We start from the raw sequence: 27,804 nt of genomic DNA, 5'->3' as shown, positions 1-27,804 counted from the left end.
ATTACAATAGAAAAAATAATTTTCAAGACATTTTTTATATAATAAATGTTAACTTTGTTACAATTTGAACTTATTTGACTTTTTAATAGTATAGGGACTAATTTGATCTAGCCCCTATATTAGAGGGACTTTTCAAATACTTTAACTCTAATTAATGATATTATAAAAATAGAGGAACCAAATTAAATTTAAAAAATAAAGTATATAGACTAAGTCTCAAGTCTTTGTCTTATAATGTGAGAAAGAAAAGCAAGGCAAATTCAAATGAAATAAAAAATCATGTCTCATTCTCTAAGATTTTTAGTGCGTTCAAATAACCATATAACAATTTAATAAAAATTGACGATTTTAACTATTTAGATTAATTAATAATATTATAAAAATATAAAGTCTTTTATTGTTAGAAGAAATTATGCATATGTCCGAATTGGGGCTGAGCAGCTGACCCTTTCTACAATTTAAAAATAAAATAAAATAAAATATCTATAATTTTATTTTACATTAATATTCAAAGATAATAACAAATAGCTCGACCTATAAATAAATTTTCATTGGAAAAGTTCCTACTGCCTTAAGTTTTGCAAAACATACCCCAGAAATTACATAAAAATAATTTAACAAGAGATTGTTAAGTCAATAAAGGTGGCATTGTTAAGTCAATAAAGGTGGCATTAGTTAGTAATTAATTAAGTAAATTCTCCAATGCACTTACAAATCAGCAATGGGAAATTTCTTATCAAATTAATTGTTAAGGAAAGTTGGTTCTCTACGTTTTCTATTTTGATAAATAAAATTGATTTCACTATCACAAACCTTTGATAATGTCAAAACTTTATATATCATTCAAGATAGGATTTCCTTCTTCCCAATTATCCTTGGGTGGACTTATTGGTGCATAAGGATTCCATGCCCTGTCAAGCTTAGGTGTTCTCATGCCATCATGGATTGGTGTTGCTCCAGGATCTCTCATAGGAGTTATGTATGGATGTAAAGGAGTTCGTAAAGGGTGCATAGGTGTTTCACTTTCCATACATATCGAGATGTATCACAAGTGGGTGTTAAAATAATTACATTATCATAATAAAATTACGATCGATTGTAACAACTTTTATTTGAGACTCCAACTCAACTCGAACTGATTGACTTTTAATATCTATAACACGTCCATGGTAACCCTTAAAAGGACCCTGTCGAATTTTCACAGTAGTACCGTTCAAAGCATCATGCCCTATTCTTCCCTATTCTTTCACCTTTATGTCTCTGATAATGCTCTAGAATAATGTACTTTCATGTATTAATCATGTGTTTATTCTGGGCTTGATCCTACTAATTGGAGCTATTTATATCTTTTTTATCGATTAGGGACTGATTTGGAGGCAAAAGCAAAATTAAGGGACAAAAGTGTGAATTTGGAGACACAATGGGCTGATATGCGACACAGGAAAAAGATTGTGTCAAAAGTACGAGCATGGAAGACACAAGGACTAAAAACGCAAAAAGAAGAGATTTTATTTTATAAGACTCCATTTTATTTATATTAGAATAATTAATATTAAGACAATTATTAGGATTATTTAATTTTAGAATTTTATTTTAATTTTATTTATTTATCTTTAATTAAATGTATTTATCTTTTTAGAATTTAAGTTAAATTAGACTATCTCCCTAGCACTATAAAGAGGGGGTGAAGTGACTCTATTTGGTGTTCAACTTTTTCTGTAAGCACTCTCCCGCTGAAAGTCTAGGCTTTTGTTTCTTCATATTTTCTTTCAATAAAATTCCCTTTTCCCTTTTTATATTTATTTCTTTTTCCACCATTATCATGAGCCACTAAAACCTATCTAGCCGAAAGTTGTCAATATTCCTCAGAAAGGGTTCTTGAGGCCTAGAATTCGTACTTAGCCTTCTCGCCAAGTATTCATCGTTTCTTCGTACTACGGGTTGACGCTTCCGTCCATGGCCCTTAAGAAGTAACCTTTTTAGCATATGCAAAGGCGACCGCTTTGTATGTTTTGGAAGGATTGCATAGTCAATTCGTTAACTTACTGCGTCAGAGGTTGGCGAGCCAAAGAGACGAAATGGCATGGGATTCGCCATTGAGAAGCGTTGATCTAGCATAGATTACTGGCTAGAGTCAGGTTCCTTAAAAATCGTAAGTCTAATCTTTGGAGCTAGTGGTCGTAGGTGTCCTCTTCCACTATAACTAGCTTACTTGAGTTGAGAAGGGTCATTTAAAAGCCGAGGATTGAACCCAAGGCGGAATGAGACAACTGGAGGCTGGAATCTACCAATAGGAATTTCTTTTCCTTCAACTCACTGTATTATTTTTATTATTTTTGTAATCACAATTTCACTCAACTTTAGATTCTGTTTTTTTATTTTTTCCAAATCAAATCTTTAATTCTGTTATTTTTTATTTTTTTCTGTCACGCAAGTTTTCTTGGGCATGATTCTGCCCAGGATTTCGAGAAACAAGCATTCGTATAATTCGATCCCTGAAGATTCGACCCTACTTCCCCTTTACTGTTCTTTTTCATTATTTTATAGGGAATAGGATATTTTTGGTGCTCTCAACGACCGCATCGTCTCCCACTAGAATCAAATGGAGGACCTCCCCTAGCAAATCTCCTTGGTGATGGCGGTACATGTGGTGGAGTCTTGAAGCTACTAAATCTTAAGAAAGAATCACTATTTCTGTTCCCATTAGAACGTGATCCTCCCAATATACAACAAGAATCAGCTTTAACACGAATAAACCTAGCATTTTCAAGGTGGTGTCGATCATACACGAACACAACTCCCTTGTATATGTGCTCTATAGGGTCTTGTTTCCCTTTACAAGGACCCTTAAGGATTCTAACCACGTCTTTCATAGAAACATGATTCTTATATTTGTCTTGCAAATTAAATTTTTCGTGAAGCTTGCATTTGATTTCCCTCAATTTGACAAGAGAAACCTCTGGCCGCTCTAGAACACCTTTAAGAACCTGAAATGCTTCACTTTCTACACGTATAATTACTCCAAAGCAATTGTTATCTAATAGCATAAGGTTATGAAGCTCATAGTCTCTAATTTTTGTAATACCAGTAGCTACTTCAAAGCTCTCAACAACATTATCAGCAAAAACACGGATATGTTCTTTGGTTGTATTAGATAAAATGGTGAGAACATGCTGCTCAACCTTGACAACCATACCAGTTGCACCTTTCTTCGTCCCAGAAACAACCTTCATGTGATTCCCAGGCTCAAAGTACTTACACAACTCTGTTTCGTTAATAGCAACAGTTTTAGGGAGGCATTTCATTTCTGGTCTAATATGGACATTCTCTTCCTCAACCTTTTCAACCCATCCCTTTAAATTTTTAGATCCCCCTTGACAACAATAACTGCATCACCCTTCATAAATGGGTTTTCTTTCTGTTTGCAAACAAAGTTGATAAACCAATGATTTCACCTTCTCCATTATTTCTAGGTGGCCGAAACTTTTCGAGTTCATTAAACGATGGTTTTATGTTCTGAGTGTTATGAGTATCTGTTAGCTAAAGTCAGTTAAATCAGTTAGCTTGTTGTTAACAGTAGGCAATTAGCTGTTAACATTAGTTAGTTAGCAGTTATCCTTGTATATTAAATAGTCTGTAAGTGACTCTGAATGAATTCAAGCAAGAAAGATATTTTGTATGTACTTTGTTATGGTTTCTGACATGATATCAAGAGCTAGGTTCTTACAGTAAAATATTTTTGGGGCCATGGCTACAAAAGCTGTTCCAACAGTTGATACTCCTAGGTATTCCTCTAATAATGATAAAGCAGTTCACTCACATGGTTCTGGTAATTTCTCTTCGCATACTGTTCAGTATTTTTTAAAACATGACACTATCAAACTCGGGGAACATAATTTCCTATTATGGAAACATCAACTTATGTTGATTCTTGAAGGATATGGTCTCGAGGGATTTGTTCTAGGTACTGTTTCTATTCCCTCACCTTTCATTTCTGAAAACGAGGGTTAACTCATTAATAATCCTGCATTTCTTGTTCACAAGAGGCATGAAAAGTTTTTGGCTTCTTGGTTGTTATTGTAGCGACGTAAAAATTTTTGCTTCGGTCGCTAATTGAGGTAATTTTTTTGAAAATTTGAAAACCGACTTTCGATTTTATAAAAAGGGAAGTCGCCACCGATCATTTTTTCTAGGTGTGATCGGACACCTAATAAATCCTTTTTTTAAAGAAAATTTATTTTTTTTAAATGAAATGAAGGCCGAGTTTAGGTCTACGTCAAAAGCCAGAGAAAAAATAGGGTTCGAGAGTCGGTTACGCACGAGAAAGGTATTAGCATCCTCACGACGCCCAAAATTGGTATCTCGTTAAACATGCGTTGTCTTAATTTTAAAAAATGCCAGTTCAGTGTAACATTTAATCATGATCCAGACAAAACACGAGAAATTTCAAGTTTCGGTTTCTTTTGAGAAGAACGTTCCGTTTTTAGCACGAGCCGATTGATATTCACCCAACATAGCGATGAAATCGACGACTTAATGTTAAATTGGTGCGTTGCCTTACTTGTTGAAATTAATTTAAAAACAGGAATGAAAATATTTCTAGATAAAGAAAGTAAAAGGAAACTAATATTGATGTTGAAATAAGATGTGAACAAATATGCTAAATTCGGAACAGACAAATAATAATAAAAAGTTAAGAATATACGAAGCAAATACATAAAAAATTAACAATGTATACATGATAATAATACAACAATAGTAGTGCATATGATATTAAACATGATAATAATAATGTTAACATGAAATAGTAGTGACATATATATATATAAAACATATAATACTAGATTAAAAATATATACAATATATATATTGAAAAAAGTAATAATATAAAAAAAAATAACTAATAATAACGATATATGAATATATACATATATGTATTAAAATATATACGTAATAATAGGAATAAAAGGTATATACATAGTATTAAAAATATGTACATAATATAGCGTTAAAAATACATACATAATATAGTTATTAAAAAAATATATACATAAGATAATATGTAAAAAAAGTAATATAGTATTAGAAATATATACATGACATATATAAAAATACAATATTAAAAAGATATATATACGTAATATATAAAAAATATATACATAATATGGTATTAAAATATTTACATAGTATATACATATTAGAAATAAAAAAAACGACTATTAATAATACTACATAAATATATACATATATATATTAAAAATAAATACATAATAATATTAAAAGTATGTACATAAAATATATACATATGATATAGTTATTGAAAATATGTACATAATGCATGTAAAAATATATACATAATATAGTATTAAAAATATAGTATTAAAAAACATGATGTATACATCTAAGAAATAATAATAATGTTAAAAAAACAAATATTAATAATATTACATAAATATATACATACATATGTTAAAAATATATAAATATTAATATCAAGATGATGATAATATTAAAATAACCATTGATAACTTTACATATAAATATATATACATATAAGTGTAATGATAGTAATTATAATATTAATACTAATAATAAATATAATAGTAGTAAAAATAAATACAATAATAATCATAAAAATAATATGAATAATGTGTACATGAAAAATAATAATGATATAATAATGATAATAAAAAAACAAAAAAAGACAATATGATATAATAATAACGTAAGGAAAATAAAGTAATAATATTTACAATAAAAGAAAATAAAAGAGTGTATTTAAAAGTATATACATATTATTATTGGAACTAATATTAAAAAATTAAGAATAATGGTAATAATGATAATAATATAATAATAGTAACTGTAGTAATAATATATTGATAAAATGAATAAAAATAATAGTGATAATAAGAATATTAATAATAATAGTCATAAGGATAATATAAATAATATTTAAAATATAATAAAATAGTAAAGATAATATAAAAATCAACTTAAATTAAAAAAAAAGGACTAAATTGGAATTAAAAACGAAGTTTTGGGGCAAATTTGAAATAAAAAAGAAGAAAATGGCTTATTTAAACGCGCGTGAAATGACGGAGGGCCTAAAGTGCAATAACCCCCTTCCTAAAATGCACAGCATCAGCTAGGATTAAATTGAAAATCGCGACAAATTTCGGGGCCAAATTAAAAATAAAAAATAACTTAATTGCAAAGTAATAAGAAAGTGAAGGGGCTAAAAGCGCAATTAGCTCTTCCGTTAAAAAACACGCGGATCCTAGGCGGATCGGGTCAGGTCGATCTGGTCCAAGTCAAAACGACGTCGTTTTGAGGTTAAAAGGCAACCCCTAAAACGACATCGTTTTGGAAGGCTATAAAAGGCCAATTTTTTTGAAAAAAATTCATTTGTAGCATTTGAAAGAAAAAAAAAAGAGAGGGGAGGGGGAGAAGGGGCGATTTTCGGCCACAGGGCCAGTCACCGTCGGTCTCCGGATCGTCGCCGGCCGCCGCTGTCGGTCACCGCCGGCCACCGTGGAAAATCAAAAAAATGTATTTTTTTTTATTTTTTTGTATATTTTTTATAGGTTTTTTAATATATATATGTGAGAAAATGGACCTGAAAATATAACGAAAATAAACTTAAAATCACCTTAGGTTTTGGCATTTTGGTCCTTTGATTTGTGATATTTGAGTCTAATTTTTGCACTGTTCTTTTGCTATGATGTTGCTAGAGTAAAATTTGAATATCCTTTGTTGTATTTCTCAAGAGATTGCTGAATGTTTTGTGTCATTTAAAAAAATTTTTGCCGACCCTTTTACAAGATTTTGATTCGGCTTTTATAGCCACTGTACATGTTTTTTCTATTATTTGTTGTCTTTTCCTTCCTTTTGCAGACGCAAGTGGTGATAGGGGAGCAGGTGGCGGTGGGTGGTGTCTGACAGAGGTGATGGGACAGAGGCGGTGGCTAGGTTGGGGGCTAGGGTTTTTTCTGATTTGTTTAGTTTATTTGGGTATTGGGTTTTGTTGATTGGGATTTGGGGTTTAGGCTAAAATTGGGCTTTGGGTACTTGGGGTATAGGGTTGGTAATTTGGTGGATGTGGGCTGATTGGGTAGGTTTAGTTGGGCCCGGGTAATTTGGGCTTCTACAGCTGCCCCTCTTTGCTCATTGTCGTGCAACGGGAATAGAGCAAAGACTTTCAAGGAAGACCAAATTTGCCCAGTCTTGCTGAGTCTTGACTTGGTTTGGAGCTCCTCTTTTCCAAGTAGTTTCGTTCTAATCCATCGCATCTTGTAGCTTTGGTTCAATCCATCGCGACTTCAGAGCTATGACTTGTAAGTTCAATCTATTCTTATCTTCAGGGATATAAAATTTGTTGTGATCTGCTCTTCTGCTGTATCTTCAGGAAGATAAGATTTACAACTTCAATGTGCTCCACTGCAACTGCGATCAGCTCCACTGTAAATTCAGGGCTCTGCTACAACTTCAGGGAGATAAGACTTGTAACTTCAACCTGCTTCACAGCAACTTCAAGGAGGCAAAATCTGTGTCTTCGATTAACTCCAATATTTATCCTCGGCATGTGACCCGAGGCTCAACTCACCTCTCGCGATATGAGCTGACTTTTGATAAAAACAGAATTCGAAAAACAGAAACTAAAAATACCTCAACGTGTCCCAAGGTTCATCTCACCTCTCGCAATATAAGCTTGATTTTTTTGAAAAACAGAAATTGAAAATACCTCAGTGTGTCCCGAGGCCCAATTCATCTCTCGCAATATGAGTTGATTTTTGAAGCATAAATTGAAAAACGGAAATTGAAAAATACCTCAGCGTGTCCTGAGGCTCAACTCACCTCTCGCAATATGAGTTGATTTTAACGAATAGGAATTGAAAAACAGAAATTGAAAATACCTCAGCATGTGAGCCGAGGCTCAACTCACCTCTCGCAATATGAGTTGATTTTTTTGATGAACAGAAATTAAAATTACCTCAGCATGTCTTGAGGCTCAACTCACCTATCGCAATATGAGTTGATTTTTTTTCCGAAAGACAGAAATTGAAAAATAGAAATTGAAAATACCTCAGCGTGTCTTGAGGCTCAACTCACCTCTCACAATATGAGTTGATTTTTGAACTAGAAATAAAAACATCAAAATACCAAAACATGTCATCTGGTGGAACTCAGGTGTCTTTTCCTTTGATTCAGTACAGCTATCATCATATCCTCTTGCTCTACTGAAGTACCTGTATATGTCATGCATGATGTTATTATGATATGCACATGTTTGTCTTAAATGCCTTTATGCCTACATGATTATGCTATGCGCCTTAGGCATGTTTGTCGTATATCCTTTTTCGTCACGATTTTTTGTGATGATCTGCATTCATTACTTTGGTTCTTGACTTTCTCTTTAGGCCCTGTACCTGTCCTCAAGTTTCACGAGTAATCAATGTTTCTCAGATATCACTCTTTTGCCCCTGGTTGAACTTTTTCCTGACTTTGAGACTCTTGTACTTATCAAATTCTTATCCAGGTAATGCTCAACATTTCTTTTATCTAGAGTATGTCAGTTCATTATTTATCATTTAAATAAACCACATAATGAGATGCATGAAAATGGTCAGGTAGGTACAAAAGGGATACCTCCATTTATTTATTTCAAAGGTGATAAACAAAGAAAGTTAACCAATAATAGTAAAAAGTGTAATAAAAAGAAAGGGGATCGCATTCAGTGGATACAAATGCTCTAGATATTCAACATATGAACTCTTCCACATTTCTTAATCAAAAATCCTTTCGAGTGTGGCTTCTTGTGTAGAAGATTTCGAGCTTTCAGAAATGCTTCAAATACTATAGTCTCGCTGTTTGACCCACCGTTCAACCGCCTTGCTCTTTAAGCCCAGGTTTACTTCATTAGAATGCCCTTTCGGGTTTTCATCCTAATCTTTTGTGTTAATCAAGACGCCCCTTCCAGGTTTTCATCTTAATCTTTTTTTTTAGGCATAATATTTCTTTACATCATCTGAGTTCACTGGGTTAGGTAACTCTTTCCCATCCATCTCAGTGAGAATCAAAGCTCCACCTGAGAAAGCCTTCTTCACTACGTGTGGTCATTCCCAATTTGGTGCCCATTTTCCTCGCAGGTCTTTTTATATTGGGAGAATCTTTCTCAGCACGAGTTCTCCTTCGTGGAATTCTCTCGGCAGTACTTTCTTGTCATGGGCCACGATTATTCTTTTCTGGTATATCTGTCCGTGACAAATTGCTTTTAAATGTTTTTCTTCAATGAGGTTTAACTGGCCATATCAAGCTCGAACCCATTCTGCTTCCTCCAATTTCGACTCCATTAAGACTCGTAGAGAAGGGATCTCAACTTCGATAGGTAACACAGCTTCCATTCCATAGACCAGAGAGAAAGGAGTCGCTCCCGTAGATGTCCGTACAGATGTACGATATGCATACAAAGAAAATGGTAGTTTCTCATGCCAGTCTTTATATGTCTCGGTCATTTTCCCAATAATCTTCTTAATATTCTTGTTGGCCGCTTCAACAGCTCCGTTCATTTTCGGGCGATAGGGTGATGAGTTATGATGCTTTATTTGAAATTGCTCACACACTTCCTTCATCATCTTGTTGTTCAGATTCAAGGCGTTATCTGAAATAATTCTTTCAGGCAAACCATACCGACAAATGATTTCCTTTTTTAAAAACCTGCAAACTGCAGTCTTCGTCACATTGGCAAACGAAGGGGCTTCTATCCATTTTGTGAAGTAATCAATAACCACAAAAATAAACCGTTGTCCATTAGAAGCTTTTAGGGAAATTGGCCCTATAACATCCATGCCCCACATAGAAAAAGGCCACGGAGAAGTCATGACATGAAAGGACGAAGGGGCTACATGAATTTTATCACCGTAAATTTGACATTTGTGGCACTTTCGTGCATAACTAATACAGTCGCTTTCCATTGTCAGCCAGTAGTAACCGAATCTCATAATCTTCCTGGCCATAGTGAAACCATTGACATGTGTCCCACAGATTCCATTATGGACATCTTCAAGTATTTTTCTAGCTTCAACAGCATCTACGCATCTCAAGAGCACTTGATCTTTTCCTTTTTTTGTACAGAATGTCCCCATCAAGAACAAATCCTACTGCCATTCTTCTGATTGTTCTTTTATCATTCTTATTTGCTTGTTCGGGATACTTTTGATTCTTGACATATTATAAGATATCATGGAACTATGACCGTCCATCTGACTTTTTCTCAATGTTGAAACAATGTGTAAGGACTTCATATATGCTCATTTAGAGAGGCATTATTTCTGTTTCTCTGTTTGCTTTGAACATTGAAGCCAAAGTGGCCAGGGCATTAGCCAATTGGTTTTCTTATCGTGAGAAGTAATTAAAAGTTATTTCTTTGAATTCTTTAATCATTCCTGCCACTAGATCACTGTATTTAACTAATTTCGAATCTCTCACTTCCCAATCTCCCCGAATTTGGTATATCACCAACGCTGAGTCCCCGTACACCTCTAAGATTTTGACGTTTCATTCAATAGCTGTACGAAGTCTCATGATACAGGCCTCATATTCCGCTATGTTATTGGTACAGAAGAAATTCAACCTGGCAGTGAACGGATAATGGTTTCCTTCTGGTGATACTAAGACTGCTCCAATCCCATGCCCCAATGTATTCGATGCGCCATCAAAGCTCATTTTCCATGACTTCTCTTTGGATGACTCACATTCTTTTCCCGTAATGCACATCAAGCCTTCATCTGAGAAATCAAATCTCAATGGCTCGTATTCCTCCGTTGTTTGAGTTGCTAAGAAATCAGCTATTGCACTCCCTTTTATCGACTTTTGACTCACATAGACGATGTCGTATTCTAATAGTAGGATTTGCCATCGTACCATTCTTCCTGATAGTGCAGGTGATTCCATCATGTACTTTATTGGGTCTAGCTTTGAAATTAACCATGTCGTATGATACAACATATATTGCTTGAGCCTCCGAACTACCCAAACCAAAGCACAACAGAAAATTTCAATTGATGAGTACTTTGCCTCATACTCTGTGAACTTTTTGCTGAGTTAGTAAATCACATTTTTTCTTTTCCCTGACTCATCATGTTGCCCCAGTACGCAACCCATTGAATTTTCAAACACAGTCAGATACAATATTAACGGTCTTCCTGGAGTTGGCGGGACTAGCACTGGGGGACTAGACAAATACTATTTTATCTTGTCAAAAGCCACTTGGCACTCATCGTTCCATTCTCCCGGATTATATTTTCGAAGAAGTCGAAAAATTGGGTCACACTGGTTGGTAAGTTGAGCAATGAACCGAGCGATATAGTTCAATCTCCCTAAAAATCCTCTGACTTCTTTTCGCGTGCACGGAGGTGGTAGTTCTTGTATGACTTTTATCTTATCTGGATCAATGCCTCTCTCGCTGACGATGAAGCCTAGCAATTTTCCCGAGGTAACCCCAAACGTACATTTGGCCGGATTGAGCCTCAGTCTTTCGAACAACTTCCTGAGGTTCCCAACATGCTCTCTTTCCCCCTTGGATTTGGCGATCATATCATCAACGTAGACTTCTATTTCTTTGTGCATCATGTCATGAAACAACATCACCATGGCTCTCTGATACGTTGCCCCGACGTTCTTTAATCCGAACCGTATCACCTTATAACAGAATGTTCCCCACATCGTTATGAAAATAGTTTTCTCCATATCTTCAGGAGCCATCTTTATCTGATTATAACCCGAGAATCCATCCATGAATGAAAACAATGAATGTTTGGCTGTATTATCCACCAATGTATCGATGTGCAGCAAAAGAAAATTATCTTTAGGACTCACTTGATTCAAATTGCGATAATCCACACACATTCGTACCTTGCCATCTTTCTTTGGTACTGGGACTATGTTAGCTACCCATTGCGGATACTTGGAGACTTGTAGGAAGCCAGCATCGAATTGTTTCTTGACTTCTTCTTTTATCTTTAACAACATTTCAAGTCTCATTCGTCTTAGCTTCTGTTGAATGGGTTTGCATTCTGGTTTCAGTGGGAGTCTATGGACCACTACATCCTTATCTAATCCTGGCATGTCCTGATACGACCATGCAAATACATCTTTGTACTTATGAAGCAAAGCGATCAAATCATGTTTGGTGTTATCTGAAATGGAGGTCCCAATCTTCACTTCTTGCCTCTTTTCCTCATTTCCCAAGTTTACTGGCTCAACAAATTCTTGATGAGGTAGAATTTTTTTATCTTTTTGTTCTAACATTCTTAGTAAGTCAGGAGACGAGACATAGTCTTCAACATCTTCCTCAGCTTCGAACTCTCCTAAACAAATAGCTTTCTCGAAATCGATTTCAAAATTTGTAATGGGTTTGTTCATATCGTTGATATCTGAACACTTGAAAGTTGAATGGAAAAGAAAACTATAGAGGAGCATCAAAGTATTGGGACCAACAAGCATAATGGCATGATGTGAGATATATGCAGTGACAGGCTATGAGAAGAGGGAAAAAGTATGAAGTTAATGAGAATGAAAAGACCATGACAAAATGCATCTCCATTAATTTTCATTTAAATGATAAAGAGCAAATCATAAGCTCTTACAAAAGAATCCCTACTATTACATAGGGACACACAAAAAGAAGAGTGTTAACATTGAGCATTACTCTGGAGAAGACTTAGAAACTACAAGGAGATCTACAGCAGTCTAATTGTTCAAAACGAATCCAAGAGGACAAGGGCGTATCATTGAAACATCTTTAATTGCATCATCTCCTTTGTCAATGACATTTATACTGATATTCTGAAGACCCCTTTCAATTAATACTAGCATGCTTCGTGGATTATCTTGCCCAGGGTATATCATTCCTGCAAATGTAAATGTTTTTGACAAAGGAGGGTACGTTATGGGCTCCCATTCAAATTCTTGTCCTAAGACTCTTGCAATCCACCTTTCACGATCTTTCTGCAACTATTTTCTTCTCTGTCGTATATCCGGCTAGAACCCTAAACCATATCGAGCTTTGTGGGGTACAGGTTTGAGAGCTCTAGCTATCCCTTGCTGATATCTTCCCAAACCTTTCCTCGCTCGGGCTCCCTTTCCCACAGTCAGCTTGATTCCCATCTTGGTATTCCTTGACAGCTTAGGCATGGGAATTCTATTTCCTTCAGCAACAAACGTAGCATTGATAAATTTGAGGGATCGGAAGGAATATTCTACTGCATCTTTGCTTACTTCGAGGTATGGTGCATCAGCAGAGATAGATGCGACAATGTCTTCTTCACCCGCGACAGTGACCAAACAGCCATTCATGATAAACTTTACTTTTTGATGGAGAGATGAAGGAACTGCCCTAACAGAATAGATCTAGGGCCTTCCTAAAAGGCAATTATATGAAGGTGTAATGTCCATGACCTAGAACTCGGCATCATATATGTTGGGGCCCAATTCTAGAGGGATATCGATCTTTCCCATGACTTCTCGTCTTATCCCATCGAATGCCCCTACTGTGGAGTGACAAGGCCTTAGATAAGACAGATCAATTGGAATTCTAGAAAATGTGGCCAAAGGCATGACATTGAATACAGCCCATTATCAATGAGCACATTCGGTATTATATAAACTTTGCAACGGGTTGTGATATACAATGCTTTTACGGAGCCCCTACCATTTGGCGGTATTTCGTCATCACTAAAAGAAATAAAATTATCCGCATTCAGGTTATTCACCCATCTATCCAGCTTTTCGACAGATATATTGCTTGCCACGTAAGCTTGATTTAACACTTTCAGCAAAGCATTCCGATGTGGTTCTGAATTCAACAGTAGGGATAATACCGAGATTTGTGCCAGTTGTTTGATTAACTGTTCCACGACATTATATTCACTATGCCTGATGAACTTCAAGAATTCATGTGCTTTCTCTTCATTCACAGGCCTTTTAACTTCTTGTTCGGAAGGAGTCTCAAGTTCAACCTCGACCTCCTACATTAGTGCCTTTCCTTTCTACTTCAAGTCATTAGTCATCTTTATTGGTTCGACCACTTTAGAATAACACCTCCCGCTGCGGGTGAAGTGTCCTACTTCGCCAACATTTCTGGTCGTGACTTTGGATTTTTCACCTTCAGGTATGATAATGTTGACATCATATTTCCATGGTATTGCCTTGTTGTCTTTGTAAGGGAAATGATATGGTACTTCAATTATCATTTTTGGTTTCACTTGCTCCTTTTTTGCATCGTAATAAATCACCAATGGTCGATCGGTGCTATAAGGAAAACTTGATGATTGATTGTTAGAAGCGCATACTTCTCCCTTATCGGCCTCTTTGTTAAAGATCCCAATCTCCTTATTGTCCATCATGTCTTGAAGTAACTTTCTAAATTCCTCACAAGACCGAATGTCATGCCCTTCAATACCATGGAAGTCACAAAAACATTGAATTTTTATACTTCCTTCTTTAAAAATTCTGTAGGGGCGACAGAACAACCCCTTTTCAACAATCACCTTCCATATCTTCTGTAAAGGTGTCTTTATTTCATAAACGCAGCTTTTGGTTCGCCACTTGTCTTCCTCGGTCACCGCGCTCACATTCCCTTCAGTATGGTTAGGGAGCGGATTTCCAGTTGTATTGCTAGTACTATCAAATCATAAGATGTCTGCATCAATGATTCCTTGAACCCTCCTTTTAAATGCCAGACAATTTTCTGTAGAATGCCCCTGATTTCCGGTGTGGTACATACAACTGGCATTAGGATCGTACCATTTTGGGTATGAAGGCTTCAACGGTGCCATATAATATGAAGATATTAATTGTTTTTCCAACAGTTTTGGGTTCAGCTCTCTGTATGACACGGGAATTGGGGTGAACTGGGGTTTTTTAGGATTGGATCTTGTCGGTTTTTGTTCATCTTTGGGTTGGCTTTGAGTTGGCATGGTATTCTGTGGGAACGTAGTGACTGGTCTTTGGTTATTTGTGGCGTAGACGGGGTAAGAAGGGTAATGAGGTGGTGCTTGATAGTAAGGGCTTTGGGGAGGATAATAGAAGTTTGGAGGTGGGCGATATCGAGGTCGTGACTGGGTTGGATACGGATTAGAAGTGTAGTGATTCACAATTCCCACCATATAGGCTTCTGCCTCTTTTTTCTTTACAGGTGCTGCCCTTTTCGAGCTCTCGGAACCTTCCATCCTTCTACTTTTGATGGCATTTTCTATAAGTTCCCCGGATATTACAATATCTGCAAAGTCTTTCGTGGCACTTCCTACCAACTTATCATAAAACGGTGCTTTCAAAGTGTTGATGAAGAGGACCGTTATTTCAGTTTTGGTCAATGGGGGTTCTACTTGGGCCGAGATATCCCTCCATCTTTGCACATATTGCCTAAAAGTCTCCGTTGGCTTCTTTTCCATCATCTGAAAAGTTAGTCAATCAGGTACCATGTCGGATACATGCTTGTATTATTCGCAAAATACTGATGCCAAGTCTTTCCATGATCGGATCCTTTTTCTACTAAGTTGATTATACCATCGAAGGGCCGATCTGACCAAGCTATCTTGGAAACTGTGTACTAACAATTTATCTTCATTCACGTAACCAGTCATCTTTCGACAGAATATGATAAGATGCATTTTTGGACATCTCGTGCCATTGTATTTTTCGAAATCTGGTACTTGATTTTTGAGGCAGAACCAGATCGGGCACCAAACTGAGCTCTTTAGCACTCAATGCAGAGAAGGCTTCAATACCTTCTATCGCTTTGAGTCTTTCTTCCAAACTCCTATACTTATCCTGAACATCATGATCATCCATTTTCAATCTGGCTATTTCTACCGGATCATCCAAATCTAAAAAATTGGGATCGGCAGGATTAGCTCTGGGGTTCGATACGAATATACCTTGCCCTAGATGAGCAGGGGGTACGGGTCGTTGCTCCAGGCTTGCAGGTTCTCCTCGAGGACATTCTCTTTACATTACATGTGCATGAGGTGAAGTGAATCCTGGGGGATAGAGTGGATCCTGATCATGATTAGTTCTTGGCTGAGGCTCCATAGTGTCAGGGTTCTGCATATGTCCTTTTCCTTTGACCAAAGCTGTCATCATTTCCATCATTTTGGCCATCTGATCTCTTTGCTCGAGTGATTCCTCTTGAGATCTTAACGTCAAATCTTTTGCTTCCTATTGTGACTTGGTTAACTGCTCTTGCAATTCTCTTTGGGTCTTTTCCATCCTTTCAATTCTCTCATTGAACTCAGCTTCCATAATTTTAGCTTTTCGGCACGTCCTATAAGAATGGCGTGATTCCAGACTTGGAGTGTCGCAACTGCGGATTATACGATTTTAGCCTTAGTGAATGATTATGGTGATATGTACATGTAACGAATAGATGGATCGATGAATGACAAATGAATGTTAGTCATGAATGAATGTGCAAGAATTTGGTGTTGATTCCAAGATGGCCCCTACTTAGGCATTTCATTAATCAAAAGAGTCTATTACAAAATGTTTCACTATCTTTGATTCAACAGTTACATAAATTTTCTAGCCACATCGCCTTGTTTCTTCACTCGTTCTAAGAATTCTGATATGCTTGATCTTTGGCTCGGAGGGAATTGGCAACTGGGAGTTTCGGCTTCATCTGATAATTGCACAACTTGCATAGCCGCCTTGCGAATTTCATTGATCAAAAAGCTGAGTTGTATTTCCTTTTCTTGGAGAGCTCTTTTGTAGGTGTGAGTGTCTCGGTCGTACTGACTATTCTTTTCTTCTAGGGCCTTTAGGAGATTATCCAACTGTTGCTGATGAGCTTGCAGTGTATTTTCTAAATCTTGTATTTTCCCTCTTAGCTCTTGATGTTTAGACTGACTAGTCATTAGTTCTGCAGACATAGTTTCGTATTCAGCATTATTCTTCCTTAACTCTATCATAGCACGGCAGCTTTTTCCTCTTCTTTCTTTGCTTTACCTTTCTAGAATTCTATCCCTCATTTGATATTGCTAATTTTTTCCTTCCATTCTGCTGATGACTTGCCCAAACCACTTTTTTTTATAGTGTTTCTTAATTTCTTATTTTCCAAATGAAGGTCCCTTAAGTCGTTTTTCACGATCTCAGCTTCTTTTTAAACTTTCATGGTTTTGGATTCTTCAATCTGAACCCCGATCTTCAGCTGGTAGTTTTCCTCTTGAAGAGAACTAATATCCCGTAACAGCTTGGCCTTTTCATGTTCAAATTCATGTCTCGCTACTTCCAGCTCGGATGGCATTTCTTCTGAGAAAGGATTCTGGAAAGTGTAACTCGTCGGTGAGATTTGTTGACTATTCACTCATCGTTTTCTCCATAAGTCATAAACCTGAGTGATAGTATCAGCATAAAGGGCTAACTCCATTAGGTGAATTTCCTTCCAAGACTTTGGAGTATCTCAGACTCTTTTCATGTAGCCTTCACCCTTAAAGACGAACTCTGATTGTGCCAATCTTCTAGTAGCGGGTATGAACTGTGTGAAGTAAACTGTCTTTGAACCATTAACGGAGCGTATCCAATTCCTCTCCATAATCCTAGTAAAGGCACCCAATCTTGGCTTCCGCATTTATATATCAGAACTGAAGGACGAATCCATGGTGTTCTCCAGGTTATCTCTTCAGCGCGAAGGTTTTGAAAAACAGAAACCCAGTGTTGCTCGGTGACATCTTTTGGCCAATCTTTCTCAAAGTAAGCCTTTAATGGGGCGAATGTTTTTGAGAACATGTGGAAAGGTGTGCGCTCTACTTTCCAGAAATGGCTCAGAATCCAGACATTAAGCAACTGCGCACATCCGATAAAACGTCCTTCCCCTTTTCTCCTACAACTACTCAGAGATCTAAAAGTCTCGGCCAAGATAGTTTGGACGGGGTTGATCCCTTTCCCCAACCTTCAAAGAAATCCACTACCGCTACTTCTACATGCTCCAAAACCTTTGAGAAGACGATCAATCCGTAAATGGCCAAAGCCAATAGATCTATTCTCTTCGCAATATCTGGATGATTTTGAACTAAGTCTCGCAAAGAAAACCACGGAACACAACTAACTTCATTCTTTTTCTTTATCTGTTTTTCAGCCCATATATCGGTCATTCCAGTAAACCTCACTAGCTTTTTCTTGAAGGTCATTGGCTTAGGTTCTTTCACATATATCTTGTTGAATTGTACATTGTCAACACGAAGCAAAGTAGCATATTCTTCTATGGTCGGAGTCATATCTTCATGATTGAAAGTGAGATATTGGTACGCTGGGTCCCAGAATTGAACCATGGCTTGAATCAACTATTCGTCTACATTGACGGCGATCAAGTGAGCTATATCCCCGTACTTTTCAGTGAAAATTCCCCTAGTATCTGAGTCCCACTATTTCCAAATCTGAGTCAAGTCTTCGAGGTTATTCTGACGAACGTTCGAAGTTACATGTTCGGGAAGATTGGAGGTACATCTTTCCGTTAAACTGTTCCCTTTTACTTTCTGGGTTTTCAAAGACCAGTCTCGAACCACTACATTTTTCTCGGTTACTTGCGTAATTGACTCCTCCATCAGAAACATATTTTTGGCAACCAATCTGTAATCAACACCTTTCTAATCAAGATGCCTACGATGCGTGATGAAAAATAAAATAAAGATAAACAACCTTGGTTAGTAATCGCAACAAATATAAACTGAGAAAAACTATGGAAACTTCAACAAATTAAACTACCCGATTCAATTCTTTTGTATAAACAGTGTAAATGTAAAGGAAATGAAAGGCAGGAGGCGTTTCTCCCGTGTACTTATTTTGGTAATTATTAACGGACGGAGGTTCGGCAAGGCTCTAGTTAGGTGGCTCGTATGGTTCACTATATGCGGTTTCAGTTCTAGACAGGTACTCGAATCGTTCGCATTATCGTCTACTAAGACTAGTACGAAGCCTCAGTCGTAGCCCATCATAGGCTTACGAGTTCAATTCGAGGGATTACATTCACTTATACCTATGCGGAGGGCCAAGTTAACTCACGAAAGCATAAGTCATATGTAACCCGGAAGTATTTACTAGCCTGTGCGGAGGGACGAGTTAACTCACGAAGGCATAACGTTTACTTCCACTTAAGCGGACGGAGCCCGGGTAGAGAGCTCATGTTATGGAAAAATGCAAGTGCTCGGTGTGTGGAGAGAAACTCACAAACCTTTTCGTTTTTATTTAAAACTAAAAGAGATTAAAACTATAAAGACTTAGAGCTAAAAAGCAAAAGGATAAAACAAGTTAGAAAAATATTTACAACATGATGCAAATGCATGATTTTTTGGAAACAAAATTTGAGGATCACGACTAAATATTAATTTGAACAAGGAAATTCGAAAATTTTGACAACACGCTTTTAATTCGACTTGACTCTAAAAAATAAGTCCCCAGCGGAGTCGCCAGCTGTAGCGACGTAAAATTTTTTGTTTCGGTTGCTAATTAAGGTGATTTTTTTGAAAATTTAAAAATCAAATTTCGATTTTATAAAAAGGGGAGTCGCCACCGATCCTTTTTCCTAGGTGTGATCGGACACCTAATAAATCCTTTTTTTTAAAGAAAATTTATTTTTTTAAATGAAATGAAGGCTGAGTTTAGGTCTACGTCAAAAGCCAGAGAAAAAATAGGGTTCGGGAGTCGGTTACGCACGAGGAAGGTATTAGCACCCTCGCGACGCCAAAAATTGGTATCCCGTTTAACATGCGTTGTCTTAATTTTCAAAAATGCGAGTTCAGTGTAACATTTAATCATGATCTAGACAAAACACGAGAAATTTCAAGTTTCGGTTTCTTTTGAGAAGGACGTTCCGTTTTTAACATGAGCCGATTGATATTCACCCAACATAGCGATAAATCGACGACTTAATGTTAAATTGGTGCTTTGCCTTACTTGTTGAAATTAATTTAAAAACAAGAATGGAAATATTTCTATATAAAGAAAGTAAAAGGAAACTAATATTGATGTTGAAATAAGATGTGAACAAATATGCTAAATTCGGAACAGACAAATAATAATAAAAAGTTAAGAATATACGAAGCAAATACATAAAAAATTAACAATGTATACATGATAATAATACAACAATAGTAGTGCATATGATATTAAACATGATAATAATAGTAATAATGTAAACATGAAATAGTAGTGAACATATATATATAAAACATATAATACTAGATTAAAAATATATACAATATAAATATTGAAAACAGTAATAATATAAAAAAATAACTAATAATAACGATATATGAATATATACATATATGTATTAAAATATATACGTAACAATAGGAATAAAAGGTATATACATAGTATTAAAAATATGTACATAATATAGCGTTAAAAATACATACATAATATAGTTATTAAAAAATATATACATAAGATAATATGTAAAAAAAGTAATATAGTATTAGAAATATATACATGACATATATAAAATACAATATTAAAAAGATATATATATACGTAATATATAAAAAATGTATACATAATATAGTATTAAAATATTTACATAGTATATACATATTAGAAATAAAAAAAACGACTATTAATAATACTACATAAATATATACATATATATTAAAAATAAATACATAATAATATTAAAAGTATGTACATAAAATATATACATATGATATAGTTATTGAAAATATGTACATAATGCATGTAAAAATATATACATAATATAGTATTAAAAATATAGTATTAAAAAACATGATGTATACATCTAAGAAATAATAATAATGTTAAAAAAATATTAATAATATTACATAAATATATACATACATATGTTAAAAATATATAAATATTAATATTAAGATGATGATAATATTAAAATAACCATTGATAACTTTACATATAAATATATATACATATAAGTGTAATAATAGTAATTATAATATTAATACTAATAATAAATATAATAGTAGTAAAAATAAATACAATAATAATAATTATAAAAATAATATGAATAATGTGTACATGAAAAATAATAATGATATAATAATGATAATAAAAAACAAAAAAGGCAATATGATATAATAATAACGTAAGGAAAATAAAGTAATAATATTTACAATAAAAGAAAATAAAAGAGTGTATTTAAAAGTATATACATATTATTATTGGAACTAATATTAAAAAATTAAGAATAATGGTAATAATGATAATAATATAATAATAGTAACTGTAGTAATAATATATTGATAAAATGAATAAAAATAATAGTGATAATAAGAATATTAATAATAATAGTCATAAGGATAATATAAATAATATTTAAAATATAATAAAATAGCAAAGATAATATAAAAATCAACTTAAATTAAAAAAAAAGGACTAAATTGGAATTAAAAATGAAGTTTTGGGGTAAATTTGAAATAAAAAAAGAAGAAAAGGGCTTATTTAAACGCGCGTGAAACGACGGAGGGCCTAAAGTGCAATAACCCCCTTCCTAAAATGCACAGCATCAGCTAGGATTAAATTGAAAATCGCGACAAATTTCGGGGCCAAATTCAAATTAAAAAATGATTTAATTCAAAGTAATAAAAAAGCGAAAGGGCTAAAAGTGCAATTAGCCATTCTATTAAAAAACACGCAGATCCTAGGCGGATTGGGTCGGGTCGATCCGGTCTAAGTCAAAATAACGTCGTTTTGAGGTTAAAAGGCAGCCCCCAAAACGACGTCGTTTTGGAAGGCTGTAAAAGGCCAATTTTTTTGAAAAAAAAATCATTTGTAGCATTTGAAAGAAAAAAAAAGAGAGGGGAAAGGGAGAGGGGGCGATTTTCGGCCACAGGGCCAGTCGCCGGACCGTCGTTGGCCGCCGCTGTCGGCCACCGTAGAAAATAAAAAAAGGTATTTTTTTTATTTTTTTATTTTTTTGTATATTTTTATAGGTTTTTTAATATATATATGTGAGAAAATGGACCTGAAAGTATAACGAAAATAAACTTAAAATCACCTTAGGTTTTGGTATTTTGGTCCTCCGATTTGTGATATTTGGTCTGATTTTTGCACTGTTCTTTTGCTTTGATGCTGCTAGAGTAAAATTTGAATATCCTTTGTTGTATTTCTCAAGAGATTGCTGAATGTTCTGTGTCTTTTAAAAAAAATTTTGCCGACCCTTCTACAAGATTTTGATTCGGCTTTTATAGCCATTGTACATGTTTTTTCTATTATTTGCTGTCTTTTCCTTCCTTTTGCAGATGCAAGTGGTGATAGAGGAGCAGGTGGCAGTGGGTGGTGTCTGACAGAGGTGATGGGACAGGGGCGGTAGCTAGGGTGGGGGCTAGGGTTTTTTCTGATTTGTTTAGTTTATTTGGGTATTGGGTTTTTTTGATTGGGTTTTGGGGTTTAGGCTAAAATTGGGCTTTGGGTACTTGGGGTATGGGGTTGATAATTTGGTGGATGTGGGCTGATTGGGTAGGTTTAGTTGGGCCCGGGTAATTTGGGCTTCTACAGTTATCTACGGTTACAGATTGTATCTTGGTTCATCTCACAATGGCCAAGACCAGTCTTAAAATCTGGACTGCAATTGAAAGATAATTTGGAGCAAAGTCAAACATCAAGATCTCTAATATGCGTCATTCCCTCTACTCAAACAAGAAAGGAAACCTCACTGTTAAAGAGTATCTGTTCAAGGTTAAACAACTGAGTGATGGTTTAACTGCAGCAGGCAGCCTAGTTTCTAGACAAGAACAAGTTAGTATCATACTAGTTAGTCTTCCCATAGAGTATGAATCTATTCGTGTTCTTGCCTCGGCAACCCCTGCCACCCTTGACTTGCTAATCAAAATGCTTCTTGATTGTGAAGCATGACAGATGGTCTGACTAATTGATGCTCCTTTGCAAGCCAACCTAGCTTCTCATTCTCAACAAGATAGTACAGACAACTCGGGTCAGTCTGCAGCCTCCACTTGTTTTTTTTCAGGAGTTTAAGCAAAGACAAATGGGACAAGGCCGAGGCTAGTCTCGTGGGCGGGCTGTAGCAGTGGACGAAGCTGGTCACATTCTAGACCACAGTGTCAGCTATGTGGAAAGATAAGTCATATAGTTCAGACTTACTATCACAGGTTCGATGAGAATTTTACTGGGGTAGGACCTAGTCATTCAGTACAATTTAACTGTCATCAACTTCATGGTCAAGGGATTTCTTCTCCTTCTTCTAGATATCCCTCTGTGCCTCACTGTTGTGGAGCGTTCTCACCTAGTACCGCTATCTCTAGTCACACTACATCTTGAGGTTCCCTCTCCACTCCACTCGATCAGACATGGTATCCTGACTCAGGGGCAACGAATAATATCACCCCTGACATGTCCAATCTCACAGTTGCTTCTACCTATACAGGTATGAATCGAGTTTCTATGGGTAATGGTGAACTGGTTTCTATAAGTAGTGTAGGTTCATCTACCCTACTGGCTGGTTCTAGGCTCGTACATTTTAGAAGTGTTCTCCATGTTCCCAATGTCTGTAGGAATTTGCTGTCAGTAGGGCAATTTGCAAGGTATAATGCTGTGTATTTTGAGTTTCACCCATTTTTGTGTTTTCTGAAGGACATACAGATAGAGACAATTCTACTAGTGGGCCACATGCATAATGGCCTCTACAGAACCTGTTGGTGCTCAAAAATTTAGCTCCGCTCTTCTCAACAGTGCACAGCTCACTTCACCTATGTTATGGCATGCCAGGCTGGGCCACCCTTGTAATACCATTTTGAGTCATGTACTGCGTACCTGTAATGTTCCCTTCAAACACAATAGTTTACCTCATGTATGCTCTTCTTGTCAGCTAGGAAAAGCACACAAGCTTCCTTTTAATCATTCAAAAATGATATACTCATCACCCTTTGAACTTGTTATTTCTGATGTTTGGGGACCATCGCATGTGAAATAAAATGGTATTTCCTACTATGTGTCGTTTGTTGATATGTGTAGTAGATATACATGGCTTTACTTTTTCAAGACAAAATCTGAAGTTCTCCAATGTTTTATTCATTTTCATCAAATGGTCAAGGTGCAGTTTGGATGTTCCATTAAGATGCTTTAAAGCGACGGGGGAAGGGAGTATCGGGCACTTTCGAGTGAGCTCTCTCGATTTGGTATCGACCGTAGAATCACATGTCCTCACACCTCCGAACAAAATGGGGTTGCTGAAAGAAAATATAGACAAGTTGTTGACATGGGCCTTACTCTATTAGCTCAGGCATCTATGCCTTTGAAGTTTTGGTCATATGCTTTTGCTCATGCAGTTACTTAGCCAATAGACTACCCACCCCCATACTTCAACACTGCAGTCCTTATGAGAAACTCTACAATTTAAAACCCACTTACTCTCAACTTAAAGTATTTGGATGTTCCTGCTTTCCTCATTTGAGGCCTTTTCAACAATACAAGATAAAATTTCGGTTAAAGAGATGTGTTTTTCTTGGTGTTAACACTAATTAAAAGGGATACACGTACCTCGATGAAGATGGTCATATTTTTGTTTCGAGACATGTAGTGTTTGATGAGTCTCAGTATCCTTTTACAAATAGATTCTCTCCACATTCACCTTTAGCCTCTATTCGGTCAGATCATCAGACATTTCATCTCTCTATGGCTTTACTTACTGACCATAGTGTTCCTGTGGTATCTCCTTCCTCAGGGTCAAGTAGCAGTCCTCCTTAGGCTGATTCGCCCACTGGCTCCTTTGACTTGCGTTCACCTTCTTCTTCAAGTCAGTATGGGGATCCCTCAACAACAACTTGTGTTCCTTCCTTGGTTAATCAGTCTCATGCTCTTTCATAGGAATCCATCAATGTCAACCTTCATCCCATGCAGACTAGGTCAAAGAGTGGCATCTATAAGCCTAAGGCCTTCTCCTCTTTTCTGATTGAGAAGAAACCTACAACTATTTTAGAGGCATTTCAAAGCCTTGAATGGACAGTAACAGCTCAGGTAGAATACAATGCATTATTCTCTAATCATACTTGGGACTTTGTTCCTTTTCCTGAAGGACATAGGGCGGTTAGATGTAAGTGGATATTCAGAGTAAAAAGGCATGCTGATGGTTTAGTTGCAAGATACAAAGGACGATTAGTGGCTAAGGGATATTTGTAAAAAGTAGGTGTTGACTTTTAGGAAACCTTCAGTCCTGTAGTCAAGCCAACAACAATACGAGTGGTCATTGCACTAGCTATTTCTTTTGGATGGGCTCTCAGACAAGTCAACATTAACAACACATTTCTAAACGGTGATTTACATCAAGAAATCTATATGGTGCAACCACCAGGATTCGAACAACAAGGTGTATCTGGTCAGCAGCTAGTGTGTAGGTTGCGAAAGGCTTTGTATGGCATTAAACAAGCACCCCGGGCCTGGTTTCACAAACTAAATGAGTTTTTGCTCGCTACCAAATTTGAAGCCTCGAAGGCTAACAATTCCCTCTTTGTTTATCTCTCGGGGTCAACGTTGGTCTACGTTCTCATCTACGTGGATGACATCATTGTTACCGGGAATGATAGTCAAGTCATCGATTATTTTGTGCAAGATCTGAATGCTCGATTTTCCTTAAAGGACTTAGGCCAGCTGAATTATTCTCTTGGCATAGAGGTCACTTATAATAAGGGTGGTGTTTTTCTAAGTTAGAGGAAGTATATATTAGAACTTCTTCAAAGAGCCTTCATGGATAGATCAAAGGGCACCCTTACACCAATGACTACCACCTACAAGTTGTCAGCTAATGTGGGAAGTCCTGCTAAAGATGAGCACCTTTACAGAAGCATTGTAGGGGCTATGATCACAAGGCTAGAAATTGCCTTCTAAGTAAATAAAGTATGTTAGTTCATGCACAAGCCGTTGGATTCTCATTTTACAGTAGTTAAAAGAATTCTGAGGTATCTTCAAGGGACGTTGGACTATAGTCTACAGTTTACTCGTTCATCAAAGTTTTTACTTGAGGGTTTTTTTTATGCAAACTGGGGATCCAATACGGATGATCGTAGGTCCACCTCTGGTTTTTGTGTTTTTCTTGGGGATAATCCTATGTTCTAGAGCTCGAGAAAGCAGCAAGTGGTATCCAGGTCTACAACAGAAGCAGAATACAAAGGTCTTGCACACGTTACTGCAGAAATGGTCTAGATTCAGTTCTAACTGTCTGAACTTTATGCTTCAAAGACTAAAGCCTTGGTATGATGTGATAGTGCAGCTGCTGTTGCAGTTGTAGGGAATCCAGTCATGTATTCCAATTTCAAACACGTCGAGTTGGACTTATTCTTTGTGAAGGAAAAAGTTGCAAGTGGAGTGCTCCACGTAGGTCACATATTCAGCAAAAACCAAATCGCAAATGTTCTAACAAAACCGCTATCTGAAGGGATGTTCAACAAATTTAAGACTCAACTTCGAGTGGTCAGTAATGCTTAGAAAGCTCAAGGAGAAATGAAAGCTTAACAAATATCGAGGCATGTTATGAGTATCTGTTAGCTAAAGTCAGTTAAAGCAGTTAGCTTGTTGTTAACAGTAGGTAGTTAGCTATTAGCTTTAGTTAGTTAGCAGTTATCCTTGTATATTAAATAGTCGGCAAGTGACTCTAAATGAATTCAAGGAAGAAAGATATTTTGTATGTACTTTGTAATGGTTTCTGATAATGAGCACTAATTGACTTCATGGACATCGTTTTGTACAAGAACCCATCTTTAAACAACATGCCCCCAATATTCTCAAAGTAATCACTAGTGGTCGAATTTCGTCTGCACTCTACAAGAATATGAAGAGCCTTAGCTTTATCAACATTCATAAAACGAGGAGGGACGAAAGCTTTCTTCTTTGCAACTTCTCTTCCTTTCAATTTATTAGCAAGTTCCTGTAAGTCAATCCTAGGAATCAATTTCACAGTGACTCTCTGCCTCCCACATTATCCATATCAACCAGTTGAGCAAGATCCCCCTTGTATGTCCCAACCTTCATTCTAACCCAGGTATCTCTAGAAAGATCAATCGCTTTGCTTTCTGCTGATAAAACATCAGTCATTTCTCTTGTTGGAATAAGCATAATTTTTGCTGCAAATAGGGTACGCAGACCTTGGACAGCCTCTCTCACATGGGCTTCTTTGTCTGCTTCGATATAAATATAATTTTTAAGGTGATCAAGGGCAATCACAGACCTGATTTGTAGTTCAGATCCTTTATCAATGTATTTCTGAATGAGACAAGCTGTAGTTTCTCGTTCACGACCAGTTGCATATTTCACCATCCACAGCTTTGAATCTCTTACTGAAGGTAAAAGTGCTTGCTGCTCCACGTTAGTTGTCTCCTCATCATATTCTGTGTGACTTGATCTTGCATACCTAGCCTGGACGCTTCTCTCAAGAACTTTAACATCTTCTTGTTCATCCTTCCGGAGTAGTAATGGGTAACGATGCGTCGTTCTACCAACGTCTTCATCAGGTAGATCAGCTCCAGTCTCAACTATGAAATCGTCCTCTCCCTCATCTTCTTCCTCTTCCTCATAGCTATCGACTTGAGCTTCAAGATCAAAAAACTGAGAGGCAACACGAGGAGCCTTGCTATGCTTTTTCCCACCACCGCCATAAAGCTCATCGTCATCCTCATTGTCCTCCTCTGCCACGTCATCGATGAAATCAGATCTCTGCCGCTTCTTACTTGAAGTGCAACAGCCTCTTCCTACGTCTTCATCCAAAAATTGGTCCTCATCTTAGTACTCTTCATCTTCAATGTCATCATCTTCCTCACCTCTTCCTTTGGACAT

At 36.3% G+C, this 27,804-nt stretch overlaps 1 pseudogene; it reads right to left on the bottom strand.

Annotated features, from left to right (window-relative positions):
- Positions 1-832: 832 nt before the first annotated feature.
- On the bottom strand, positions 833-27,804 carry LOC107960595 (putative transcription elongation factor SPT5 homolog 1; annotated as a pseudogene).

This window comes from Gossypium hirsutum, chromosome A05 (genome assembly GCF_007990345.1).
Source record: "Gossypium hirsutum isolate 1008001.06 chromosome A05, Gossypium_hirsutum_v2.1, whole genome shotgun sequence".
Classification (NCBI taxonomy): Eukaryota; Viridiplantae; Streptophyta; class Magnoliopsida; order Malvales; family Malvaceae; genus Gossypium; species Gossypium hirsutum.
The sequence above is the reverse complement of the archived record's forward strand: the minus strand, read 5'-3'. Positions and strand labels throughout refer to the sequence as shown.